This window comes from Thermobia domestica, chromosome 13, assembly GCF_964235325.1.
Source record: "Thermobia domestica chromosome 13, izTheDome1.hap1.1, whole genome shotgun sequence".
NCBI lineage: Eukaryota > Metazoa > Arthropoda > Insecta > Zygentoma > Lepismatidae > Thermobia > Thermobia domestica.
Genome location: NC_137466.1, coordinates 6,778,963 through 6,793,438, shown reverse-complemented (window position 1 = coordinate 6,793,438; position 14,476 = coordinate 6,778,963). Strand labels below are relative to the sequence as shown.

General features: G+C 35.0%; 1 protein-coding gene across 3 annotated transcripts in view; it reads right to left on the bottom strand.

Annotated features, from left to right (window-relative positions):
* LOC145668001 (uncharacterized) overlaps nt 1-14,476 on the bottom strand; it is a 51,718-nt gene that overhangs the window by 16,379 nt on the left and 20,863 nt on the right. The gene's annotated exons all lie outside the window — the stretch shown is intronic.

Sequence of the window (14,476 nt, the reverse complement as noted above, 5' to 3'; positions counted from 1 at the left end):
GTTGAATTACAATTACGAGAAGCTGTTATTAAAGTAGTAAAGAATGATATGGAATCTATATTTTTTTCTTTTAATTTTGCAGAAAATATGCACTTGAAGCAGTATAACAATCACTACTACCGGTTTATTATCCTTGAAATTCTTTCAGGTATTATATTTTACTACAGATTCTGATCTTTACCTGTATCGAAATGTATACACACGGTTAAATCTATACATATCTAATCACTTCTCCGGAACAAAGACTTTTGAAAAACGTCGAGTTTTCAATTTTCTGTAACTTTCCATCTATTTAAAAGACCTGATATTATTCGGTAATGAGGACAGGTTCTTCTCCCATTGGCTTCCAAAATTTAGAAATTTCGCATGCTGTAAGGTCGTGTTTCAAACACTCAAAAATACGTATGATACTGCATGTTTTCGCTTAACATATACAGTTCAAAATCTAACAACCTCATGCAATGCTATTCGAAGAAAAATTATACATTCTGTTTCAAGCATTGCTATTATAGAGTATGTTAAACAACGTATCCTCGGTGTTATTTACATTGTTGAAAACTTAAGAATTTATTGTTTGTTCCTTTTAAAGTTAAAAGGATGTGTCAAGATAAATGCTCCACTTTGCATATTAAAAAACGAAAGAAATATGTTACACATTAGGTAGGGCAACTGAACTGATTTGGGTGTTTACCTTCATTTCGGTTTTTATTATGTTACTTTCATTGAGATGGATACCACAAAGAGAGGTGGCAGATTAAACATCTACGGCAAAAATTATCGTCAAAAGTTAGATATAGAGAATTAGCACACAAGTCTTATTTAAAAAGAAAAAAAAACTGCTCGTGCATTAGTGGTTAGGGATATACCGTATTTAAGAAGTAGCAGAGGAACTATCTGCGAAAAATTCCTCAGTAGGTGTACTTCACATCCAGCTTGTGCTATTATCATAGTAAACAATCACTTGAAATTAAATTTTAAACTGCAGTTGGTACTGTTTCTTAGCATGTTACATTGCTTCTTCTTCCTTTGTTTACGTTAGTTTCATTAAGATGGATGATCCATAGTAACCGAACGGGTTTTAATTGTACGATAAAAAGAAAGTATCTGACGGGATGACTATATTAGAGGTAAAATTTGCTATATAATATCGTTACTAAATATGTGTGAGAAGCTTAAAGGGGCGGAAGAAGGCAATTTACTAGTTTTCTTAAAATATAAAATTTTAATATGAAACAAAATTAATACACAGATATTAATCGCACATTGTCTCATGCAATTTGCTGATTAGTTTGGCTATCATACAAGAAATTTTAGGAAAACTATATTTCCATGCGGATGTCACGAAATGTTATTCAGTTGTGAAGCTAGACATTTTAAACACAACATATAACTTGTTTCGATATTTTAACATGTGCAACCTCTAAAACTGCAAGTGTGATTACATAGGACTTTGGAATCTTTTCAGCAAATCTATGCATTTTTATTATTTTTCTACTCAATAACGATATTTTCCCGTTCTAACGTGTCCCTTTACTTACGTGGAATATTCTACTTCTTTAAGAAAACATGTCAAGGAATCATACTCTCTTCCTGCGTAATTCAAATTCGTATAACATGTTACATTCAAGAGTCATTACAGTATATTATTCATGGAACAACATAGCGGACACAACTTCCTCAGTATATCTACGGACTTGGAAGTGTTTCATACATAACATTTCAAACGCACGCTAGAGAGAACACAAATTATATGGTACTAAATGCACAACGTGATGAACATTCAGCATTTATAAACCCTTATAGTGACAAAACTAGGAAAGGAGTCACGATTCAAATTACAACCTTGGGTAATATCTTCCTTCCCATCCTTTACCAACGCTTTCAGAAAAGAGTAGACACTTCATTTATATTAGTTTAGTTAAAGTCCCTTTTATTTGTGAAAATGCGTCCAGAAACTGCTCAATATTTCCTTTGAATAACATAAGATCATGAACTAGCATGGATCCTTAATGAGGCGAATATACGTAGGCTAGGACCTGATAGTATCTACTGAACGATTTACGAAATTGAAAAGTCAAAGTTACAAACTGGTTTTCTGGACACTGTTACTTACGTCGCGCACTCGTAATCAGGTGTGTGTTCTGCTGGCTACTAGTTAATAAAAAACATTGTGTGCATACGTTCGTCAATGTATAAAAGAAGATTGGAAGTAATTAAATTGCAACAGCCTTTCATATAAAGTTTTAACAGTAATTTACACTGTGCAATTATAGCATCCAATATTAAACACTGATGAAAATAGAATATGCCCTTCACCATTAAGTATTAGTAGACAGTCGGTAATATACGGTACTAATTCTTCTGTGATTGACCGAATCGGAAGGCTCACAGCCTTACAAATAAAGCTTCTCTACTAGGTACGATCCTAGACTAAACCAAGCTAACTACTGATTCCAATCACACATTTTCATGTGATTCTCTTAACGTGTTTTGACCTACCAAATCGGCTATACGGCTTTTACTCGAACAAGAATTTTACTATCCCTATCCGTACTACTGACTCAAGCGATATAACGCACCTATTATAGATATTTCGATTTCATTATTTGTGTAATAATATCTGATCTCTTTGAGTTTTACGTCCCACGGTTATGCCGGTTAGGCTATTTACTGCAAAGGCCAACTATAGCTATCGTGACGTTAACTTTCTTTAGTCCACCTCACGCTAAGAAACTTATTGAAAACGTTGATTTCAAAATTCTTTAGTCTTTCTTTCTGCGTCTTAATAACCAACTATAATACGATAGACTGTACATGTGAGAATGCTATGTAATCCAGCTTAATTCAAGCCAAGATACGAGGGAAAGGAATCTTTTTTTTCCAAGGTAGTCATTGATGTGAATTGTTTATAGTTCAGCAGACATCTCGCGAACCTGGCCAGTAGGTGGTTTCTTATTGCAATTCGATTGCAAGTAGTGTAGACAGCTGAATCTTTAAAAAATACATCTGTAGATGCATGGCAAGCCTATTCCAATATCAATATTTATCGCCACGATTACAGCAAAAACTATTGCCAGCATTATCACTCTTATAAATTATTATATATCCAAACAAATTTCTCCTAGAACGTGGCATCATTGGCATTAAGCCTTAAAATTCCACAAACTACTAAACTTTCGCGACAGACATACGAAGGGGACGCAATGCTCGAACATTTATGTGAAATTGCTTTGATTCCTATACGTTTTTCTCTATAAAAAAATGCTCAACCATGTTATACTCAGCTGTGAAGAACTGAGTTCTGCTTCAGAAACCATCCACGGAACCTGTTAATTTTTATTTTGTTTACTTATATTGAATTTGTGCGTTTTAGAATCAGCACAGTGTCAACATTCAATGCACAATTAACGAAAAAGTTAGAGGAATCATTTTTTCTTCACAAATGACAATGGTCAGTCGAAGGCCTGCAACTAGAACTGCCCTTTCGGAAAAGTATTTCAAACGACATGAATGTTACTGCAAGATGCAAATTGAATTGTATACGTTACGCATAAATTCCCGTTAGTATATGATTACCATATCAACAGTACCGAATGCCAATCTTTCAGTTAGAGATAACAAATTAAAAAAAAAAAAAAGCAGACATTAAATTTTGAAAAGAACTTCCTTCTACCTTACAATTTTGTATTCACGATGTAGAAGGTGTCTCGTATCAAACGGGTAAATTCCTTCTACAGATTTTGAGCACTATGCCTTCGACCCTAAAACAAGGTATCGCCAATCATCTGATTAGATTTAATACGTTAAAGTCTTATATCATATAGCTACGGTATAAGTATGCTCTTCATATCACATTGGTTTTCCGCTCATTTGTCTCATTTGACAAATAAACATAAAAGAGAACTCAGATTTACTAACAAGGGACGTATGCGAACCATGATAGCTAGATTTTTATCAAAATTGGTACCCTGATTAATTGTAGATCGATAATCGTCGTTGTCATGGTCACTCGTTGCGGAAATGCCTTGTTTACCCGCTACGTATAATATTTATACTAAGCAGTGACCGGGTGAGGCTGTGCAGAGTTACACCCCAAAAACGGAAAATGTACGCACGTAAGCTAAGATTTACAAGAGCAGGAAAAGTGACCAAGAACACGGGAGTAGTGTCACACAAACAGTGTTGCCATCCCAATATATATTTATAGTTTTTCAGATAGAACGTATACCATTTTATTGCATTAAAACAATTGGCATAAAACGTGAAAGAAAATAAGCAAAAGGTGGGTTATTATTGTTGCCAAATAAGGGAGATATGAGGCTCTAAAATGGAGAATTTATATTTCTTACAGGGAAATGAATAATGTACAAGAAGACGAAGTCTGCAGAAGGAATAAATGTACAGCAGAGAGTAAACTAAAGGATACATAGCATCCAGTCACTAACGGGCTTGATAGAAGATTCAGCCGAAAAGGACATATGGTAGAGTTGCCGAAGAAAGTAGTAGTTCCATGAGACACTATGCGGCAATGTAAACATGAAGTCTTCCTGTAGCGCAGCAACTGCAATGGCGTTTGTATGGAATCGATGTCTCAAACCGTTTCCGAGGGTTATAAAACGAACTGTCTTGGGGTTGCAACACTGTATAAATTCCTGCATCCCTTCCAATTACAGAAATAAAGGCTTAATGCATGAACAGAGTACAGAAAAGTTGTTGCACGAAAGACAACAAATCTGTGACAAGAAAGTGCATCAGAATTGATTCGCAAAGGTAAGTGAACTGTGGTATGTGTGAATCAAGAGTATAGAAAACGTATAATTAGCATGTGAATCAACGATGAAGATAAAATACACTGCACTTAGGTTACCAGTAATATACACGTGCTAAATATTTTAATACACCAATATATACAATAGAAAAGTCGCTCTAGCCGCACTTTCGACATGACGTATCAAATTCGTTAGTCACTGGATGCTGTACATGCTGTATTTTACTCCCTCCGGTACATTTGGATTTTCTGCGGTCTTGTTCCTATACACTTGTTCGTTTCATTGTATGGACCCCAATATATCAACTTCAGAGCCTCATATTTCCCTAATTTTGCAACAATGATAACCCCGTTTTTCCTTATTTTCCTTCACGTTTTATCCAATTGTTTTAATACCATGAAATGACACACGTTCTATTTGTAAAGCTACAATTTTATGTTGGGTTGGCAACACTGCCGTGTTCTTGGTCGCGTGTCCCTCTCCGACATGCACCTGGTTACCTGTATAATATACAGGTATTATATTCTTCATTGTGTGCTTTTCTTTCGGTGTTTTGGGACTAAAACTCGGCACAGTTTCACCCGGTTACTGCTTAGCATATGTATTATACGCAGCGGGTAAACAGGGCTTTTCCGCACCGGGTAAATATCACTATGATGATAAGCGATTCACAATTAGTCAGGGTAAAAATTTTCATAAACATCTAGCTGTCACGTTTGGAATACGTACCTTATGTATGTCAAAAGAGAAAGTCTATATGATTATGCACTTATCAAGAGTGTATCACATACACACACGAAAATACACACACACACACATATATATGTTGAAATCGATAATAGATTCCCTCACTTCACGAAAAATCTGCAAAACCTTTGTTCAAAGAAGCAAGTTCTCTTTCTAAGAGAAAAGAATTAAAACGTACTCCCAATACTCGTAATACCTGATTCAATATCTTGTGGAACACACAGCTTTAAAAAGCAGTGAGCAATACCTCAGGTCATATTTCGACATTAGAATCGCTATTTTATATTTTCGGAATTGGAGAAACTAGTGATGATTTCAAAGCGTAGTCTGGAGATGAACTTCTTGCACTTTCCAAAAACTACTAAACTTTATTCGCTGCCTATCTCTGACCATACACAATAATATTATTAATATTAACTAAGCACTATGTTGCCCCCACTCTATATAAAATGGTGGTGTAATCCACGACTTGCTACTACTGCTGACACGGTTGTGTCTGTATTGTCTCGCAAGCATAGTGCGCTCGTCACATGTTCGGTAACGTGAACAGCAGGATCACAAGAAACATCCAAAATTTGACATACCAAGTGCAGAAGTTTCAGTGTGACTCGGAGCCCATAAAAACAATATAGCTTATTGTTTAAGACCTCGTTAATGCATAAGCAAAAGTAATCAATTCAATAATAAAACACAAGTGGCTTAATCATTTAATAGGCGATGCATAAAGCGGAACTCAGCAGGAAAGTTCTCGCATCATAAGCACAAATGAAAAATCAAGTATCCAGCATTAAGCGGACACAGGAAAGTAAGAAAAATAAACCTTGTCTTATTGATCAGACAGGAAGCTATTACCAGTAATCTGGTGACTTTTGATCCACAGGTCTGCAGAAGGTCATGTTATAAAGATATGTGGCTAGGTTTATGTAATTATAATCGAAAATTACTGTTTATCATTACAGTAAGAAGTAATAAAAAATAATCGGAGGCATACGTGAAGAAGTAAGTGATCCTCTACCCTAAAATTCACCAAAATTTACGCCAAAGGATGAATGGACCATTATAAGATCAAATGTTGCATTGTCTGCAATGGTAAAATACCATTACTAAGACAAAGAAACAAGAAGGGGTTTGAAATTAGGCAAAAAAATAAAAAATAACTAAGGGCAATTCGTCCGTAAATATTATATATGAATTGTTTTTCAAGTACATCGTACAATGAGTGCTAACTAGGAACACAGAAAAAATAACGGACTTTTTTTTTCACGAGTACATTCCAAAGTGATTTACTCCGAAAATTGGCATTGGCATACAAGAACCTAATTCGTTAGAAATAAATGAATACATCTAGTACGAAATTCAGTTTACAGTTAGCACAAAGTAAACAAGAGTACAATTCGTCCGAGTCTCTGTCTAAAGCAGTTTTTAGTGTATGGCACAAATACTGAAAAAGTGTTATTTTTAAACAGATGTAAATAATAAATTTATCCATAAACAATAACAGCAAAGAAAATGTTCATTACTCATGCATGGAAATTATTAGATAATTACAGGCATAAGGACTCATAATAATAAACTAACAATACTCATTTATTAATAGCGTTGTTAGAGGAGGAACTCAAGGAAAATTAATACATATAAATTTTTACCATATAAACTAGTTACTGTATACAGCTTCGAAGACCGAACATTGCTACCACTTGTAGCACGAAAATAGCAATTTATCTAATTAACAAAGATGTGCTAAGAACATAAAAATTGTGGAACAAGGTAAACACTCCTTATCTGAAACCGGCTGGAATTACCACAACAGTGCAGAGAATTAATCACTTTTCCAATTCACAAAAAATGTGACAAAGCGGATTGTAATAACTGAAGGGTTTGCTCAAGAATGAAGATAGGTTAACTTTTATGAAATTTCGAGAAATTGAAGGAAACATTCTGAAATTTTGAGGTACTTGAAAACCGTCGTAATTAATACCTTGGAGGATACTGCTTCTTGCAATGGTATCTCAGTGAAAAATATGCTGCACATGTTATATGCCACATGTTTGAATATTAGAGTTAACGCTTTGTAGCCAAACATGGCGGTACACTAACTTTCTGGGTAAAGATTTCGCAAAAAAAAAAAAAAAAAAAAAAAAAAGCATTATTATTTATTTTGAAAATACTGAAAAGGAACACGCTATATATGCTTATTAAAATCAAACCAAAACTTGAATTTTAATTATCAAATTCCCCGTCATTAACCTCTGGCTGATCCAGTGTAGTGTCTGAGGTAATCCATTGTAAATTACTCTCATGTATTTGCGTGAGAATGTCATCACTTCCATATACTTGGCAACCTTAAATGGCAAAGAGTGGTCGTAAACTCATTGTAGGTTGCTCAATGACAGGCGGATTTTTTTCTGACAGCTATATATATATATATATATATATATATATATATCCCCACTGTCTGGAAAAGGAAGCCCCACACTTTCAATGGCCAGAATATCTCCTTCCTCGAACTCGGTCTTTTGATACATAAAAATTTTATTTTATATTTCCCTTTTAGTAATAATGTAAGCAGCTCCCAGGAAGAAATCTTTTAGCAGGTCAACAAGGTATAGACCATTATATTAGTAACTTATTACGACAAATGTTTTGGTGGTTTTCCCGAACAAAACGAACATACTTGGCAAAACAACTCTTTAAACTTTTATCCATTCTGCAATGTTCCTAAAAGATCGGCCACAAGCTGTGACCGGGTTCAGGAAATGAACGATTTTATTCAGGCGACCAATTTTCACAAAGTAGAATAGAAACTGCGTTATGGCATGGATTTTCAGATACATAAATATTCTAAAAGAAATATGAGATACATAATTCTACTAAAATAAATATAACACTTTCATATCTTCACTCAGTAGATTGTTAATAAAATGATGTGAGGAACGTATTGGACCCACAGGAGACTTCTTACTAACAGACTCACCATATACGTAAAAATGTTTCCCAGTTTAGCTGATGGAACCCAAAGTTATAAAATCAACAATGCCGCCTTTAAAAAGAACCATTTCAGGTTATTTTGAGGGGGGGTGGCATATTTTGTTTGCCTATATGCAACTCTGTTAAACTTATTATGGGTTCCTAACAACAGTAATACAGCTCGAACTTGAAGCTTTGTAATGAACATAAATGCATATTGCATGGTAAGTACATAATTAGTGCTTAAGAGCATATTCAGCATATTCTATGATTTTTCATTTCAAATGTATTCTTACAGCAGGAATAAATAAAGTTTTAGTTTATATTTTCAGTGCATTTATGTATATGCAAAAGAAAGCTTTTCTGCATTGAAGGATGGAGCAATGCCTAGTTTATGGAAGATCAATAATCCTAGCAATCGATCAGCAGGAAGAAGACGCGTACAACTGAAAGCAGGTTAACAGAAATTTCATAATGATAAAGACATTGTAATATCGTGTTGATATTAATTCAGAAACAATTAGTACAAAGAATGCTGCTCGATGAATGCTTAATTCTAGTTGATGAAGCTCAGCACGAGCTCCAATCAGCTCCTGGTGAATTCGGGCTCTTTAAGGAAAATAAATTGATGGATACTCTTTTCAGAAACTATCAAACAAAATAGACATGAGAAAACAACTTCAAGGGTTATATTTCAACTTGCCATGAAATATAGATACTTGCTCCTCACAAGAAATATTGTGCAATAACACCTGTTGATGTTGAAGGTCTTTTCTGACTACAAGTGTAAAATATTTACACCAAAAATATAGAGAAGCATCTTGTGAAAAAGCTGTAAGGCTAATTATGGGCATGATTAAATTATTAAACACGAATTTTTTTTTTCTTGTACAACGGAAACGTGGAGAAAAGTTAAGCTAGTATTATTTCGTGTAAAGTAAGTGCAAATGTAAAATACAAATGTGAAGAATCAAGATCGTGTTCTCATGTTACTGTATTTTTATTTCCAAATTTGTCTGGGTTTACACAAACTGTCAAAAAAAAAAAAAAAAAAAAAAAAAAAATCTGAAGAGAGGTCCCTGAAAGGTAAAGTATACTTTTGATATTACATTTCAACTACAAAATTTGTTACTACTTTGTTGCATATTTGAAAATGCTTTTTTGTATTGCATTATTAGAGCAAAATAAGTGCATATATTAACACATTTAAGATTTTAGTTGCATGTGTACTTCATGAATTTTAAGTGCATAAGAATCCGAAGTCTAGTCAAGACATACTATTTTCACATCGACAATGTTTTCCGTAAGTGCTCCTTTTACTTTCATGTCATCACAGAATAGGTTCCTTTTAATTTGATGTAGGTTACGTTCAATGTCCACCTACTTGCATTTCTCTTTACTAATGTTCGGGGAGCAGAATTCATTTTCTATACTGTTATACATTGGCACGTATCCTATCAAGGGTGACCAAACCAAGGTTGAAATTCGCTTTGAAATATCAAAACTAGAAATCATATATCACTGGAGAGAGGATTTTTTCTTCTTAAATACAGTCTGTGCATTCGCTTTCGATTTAGACCACCGGACAAGTACTTTTTTAAAGGTTATCTTTCCGACTATAGTAGGAAAGCTAGCAATGTGATCATAGACCAGTTTCTGTTTCTTCTGGGACTTGATTCGGTCGAGTTTTGCGTTTCCCTCTGCCATCTGGTTTCGGTGTCACAGCTTTATTGTGGGAATATAGATCGCGAAATTCTCAATACGTTTGCAAAAAACACCGTGTAAATGCAAATGCTTTCTTCCAAACTCTTCCTTGTTTCCACCCAACTCGAACATAATAAACATTTAAGAAAGCTGTGGTTTTCTCGTTTATTTTTATCTCTTCTGCGCTGAACAACATTGATGGTAATAAGCCCAACCAAATATAAACCTTGCGCAAGCTTATCTTTCAATTTATTGAACGAATTTATTACAATACTTTTCTAGAAATTTTCAAGTTTACAGAAGCATCTGAATTTACAATTACAATCAGCACCTGTGACACTACATAACGTCAATTTTCCACTCACAGTTATATACAATCGTCACTATATCACATCAGAGAAGTATAAACTAATGAAAACACCATATTAGCAGTGAAAATAACGTGCGTTCCAATACGCTGTATTCGTAGCTCCGCCCTCCCTAACCCTTCCATTTTGCCTACCCTAATCCGTATGCGACTTCAACTTGCCTAATGCTTGGAATGTACGGACTGGCGTTCTCGTAATAAATTTCTGTAGATATCAACAAACCCATCACTCATTGGGGGAAAAAGGAAGTAGGTCCTACATCTATCTAATTCATGCAACAAAAGGATCTTGCAGCTCCATCTTATGAGTAACACAGGCACTAACTCATGGAGCTACATATTTCTTGGACCAAACGAAAGCTTTTTCTACTTTTTGCAAGATCGCACTTACAATTCATAAACAACACATTATTGACCTATCCCCGTTTTGCAGCAAACCCTTCAGTTATCAAGACATTTCTCTTCCGTCAACTTCCTATAAAATCCTCTCTAACGTTATATTAGCAAGATTAATCCCATACACGGATGAATTATTAGGGACTATAACTGCGGATTTAGACAGAATCGATCAACTATCGACTAGATATTTACTTTTCGGCAAATACTGGAGAAAAGTAGGAGAAAAATTCAATGGTAGTTCAATTACTTATTGATTTCAGAGAGGCTTATGATTAAATTACGTGAAAAGCATTGTACAACTATCTTTCTTGGAGAATTTACAATATCGAAAAAGCTAATTACGTTCATTAAGATGTGATTTAATGAATTCTAAAGTATTGTCCGAGTAGGAAAATTCTTGCGCAGGAGCTTCTACCTGAAGAATCGCCTCAAGCAAGGAGATGCGTTGTTGCCATTATTATTATACTTTGCTTTGAATTACATTATAAAGAAAATAGTAACGCGGGCCTAGAACTGAATAGTATTCATTAGGCAGTAGTGAATCCTATGTAATTGGCAATGATAGGATAACAATAGAAGAAATGCACAGGCTTTTTAAACGTTTACAATTATATCGGTTTAACCTGATAGAGCCTGAATTTTTTTGGGTGCAGTTTTTTATTAATTTATACTTGAATATGTTAATTGGGCTTCACAGATCACAAAAATACCGTTGCATCTAAGAAAATATTTTTTGGTGTCCCTATGTATGGTGTGTCCATATGGTCACGCTAGGCTCTCGTGATATATAAATGCAATAAATAGCACTAGAGTAGGGTTCAAAAACTATATTTTCCTTATCTCTCTTTCATACAAACTTATTCACATTGTCTTGGGAAAATGACAACAATAGTGTGTTTAATACTTCTTAGTATGGAAATTGAGAAAACAAGGAACACAAAGGCCATTTTACACATGCTGTACGCCCCACTGATGAACAATTTTCTCCAGCACATATTCTTTTTTGTTGCCAGGATCAGGAATAACTAAATGGCCAATACGATCAAATCTTACTGATTCAAATATTCTGTTTCCAAAGAAACTCAGTCTGGATACAACTAGACGTCCAGCACCTCTTGGAGACGAACCAAATGCAAGTATATAGTATTGAGCAATTTCTCTTCTAAATTCTAGTTGACTGAAAATTGAACCAGCATTCAGTGATGTCTGCCATGCATTGTAAAATGATACACCCAACAGCCAAGTGAAGATTGACCACCAACATTTCTTTCCCCTGATACCAATTCTGTAGTCCTTTATGTTCCTATCCATTCGATCTGTGCCCCCCATTAACGTATTGTATTCTCCGATCAAACGTGGACGAGTGATCTCTTTCTTGGCTGACCTGGAATATCTTTTTACATTTCCTAGTAGGAAAGCACCATGAACAGTGGATGCGACTGTGACTACTGAATTGTCATGCCATCTTGAAATGACTACACCATGTTAACTGCTTCTATGTTCGTGGTAACCTCTTTTCTGCTTCTTGAATTCAGATAACACTGAGAAATTATATTCTTTGGGAACTGTGTTTTTACGCATAGTACCAGTTACAGCATATCCATTAGACTTTAGGTGTAAGCGAAGTGGTATGCTTGTGAAAAGATTGTAGAAATAGAATCTGAAAGTAATTTTTAACGTCACTTGGGAATTAATCTATCATATATAACAGACGATCGGCTGCTTTTCCAAATTTTTGTTCATATTCTGCTATGCATTGCAGAGTTTTGCCTTGGTACGCATCAAAGTTGATTAGGTATCCATTTGGTCTATTCAGGCACCAAACCTTGTACCCGAAACGCACAGATTTTCCTTTTATAAACTATTTATAACCATGTCCGTAATAGTATGCTATCATTGCTTCGTCAAAATTTATTGCCTGCACCGGAACAAAATGTTTGATGCAATTACTTTTCAATTTATTCATTAGTGAGCGTACTTTCCAAAGTTTATCTGATTCACTCATCTTGTTGTTGCCCGCAAAATGCAAAAATCTCATTATCTGATAAACCTCTCTCTTCTAATTGCATTGTGTACCATTAAATTTCTCATATCAGTCCCAGAATCCCAATAGTGTCTCTTGACGGGAATGTATTATACCCTGACACAAACAAAACACCCAAAAGTAATTTCAAATCTTCTTTAGAGACATTCGGATCTGGCATATTTTCAAAAAGCATATTTCTGGATTTCACATATAGCTAAATCGACTATATCTTCATCAAAGAAAAGTTCAAAAAGTTCAATAAGTTTGAAGTTCCTATAGTTTAAATAATCTCCCACGGGAAATACAGGCAGCGAATTGATATCGTTTTGTGTTCACTTTTCCCTGTTTTCACACTGATTCCGCTTCTGTTTCTTTGAAATATTACTTTCCTCCTTCTCTATGTTTTCACTCCCTTGTTCCAGATTCTCTCCTTCCTTCTCCCCCTCAGTCCCTCATAAACACAAGTCGTTCTACCAAAGCATTGAGTTGTCTCCCAGTTAGGTTGTCTATCAAACCGCCAACATCTTCATCTGCCGAATCCTCGTCAGATAAAATATTTGATTCTGGAGGCTCAATAAATATACACTATTTCTCCATGGCCTATTTCATCCGGTTCCTGAAGTAATTCCAATACTTCATGCATTGTTAAGTACCTGGAAATGCGAAGGAACAGTTTTTCTTAGGACGGAATAATAATGAATTGCCAAGCCTTATTGCTACTACGAAAGCCTAGCGTGACCATGTGGTAACATGAATGGTACATGGCTCTGCACAACGTTCATGTATGTTTCTTAACACAGTACATTATTTCCCTCAATGCCTGACTTCTTTCTGAATCAAAACGCACAATAATTGGAAATATTTTAACAACAATGTAAAGATCAAATGAATTCTCACCTTTTACTATATGCCATTGTTGCAACTCTAGAAGCAGTAAGATTTTCAGATGCACGTAACTCCACACTAAACAAAGAAATCTCAAGATTGATACTGAAATCTTGTTAAACACATCATTAGGTGAGAGTTGACAGCGCTACATGTGAGTCTTTGTGAAACTAACGAGGGGAAAACAATTTGAAGGTCATCGCGCGAAATGTGACCGTATGGTAACGCAAGGTTATACCAGGTTAAAAGTAAATGCGGAAAAATCTAACTGCATTGAAGTTTGCCGGTATCGTGATACTACAAACTATGAGCGCATCAAAGTATCAAATATTTTCAATAAAGTGGATACTTTCAAATATATACGGTTAATATTAAAAGACGAAAATCAGGTTCACGAAGAAATTAAATGTCAAGTGAAAGTAGAGAACTAGTGTTATAACTCAGTTTAAGATCTTTTGTTGTCGCGAAATTTGAAGCTCAAAGTGCATAAAAGGATAATCACGCCTGTTGTGCTGTATGGTTCCGAAATAATACCGCTTTCTTTAAGGAAAGAACGCAGGGAGAAGGTATTAAAAAAAAAGATCCAGAGACCAATGTGCGGACCCAAAAGAA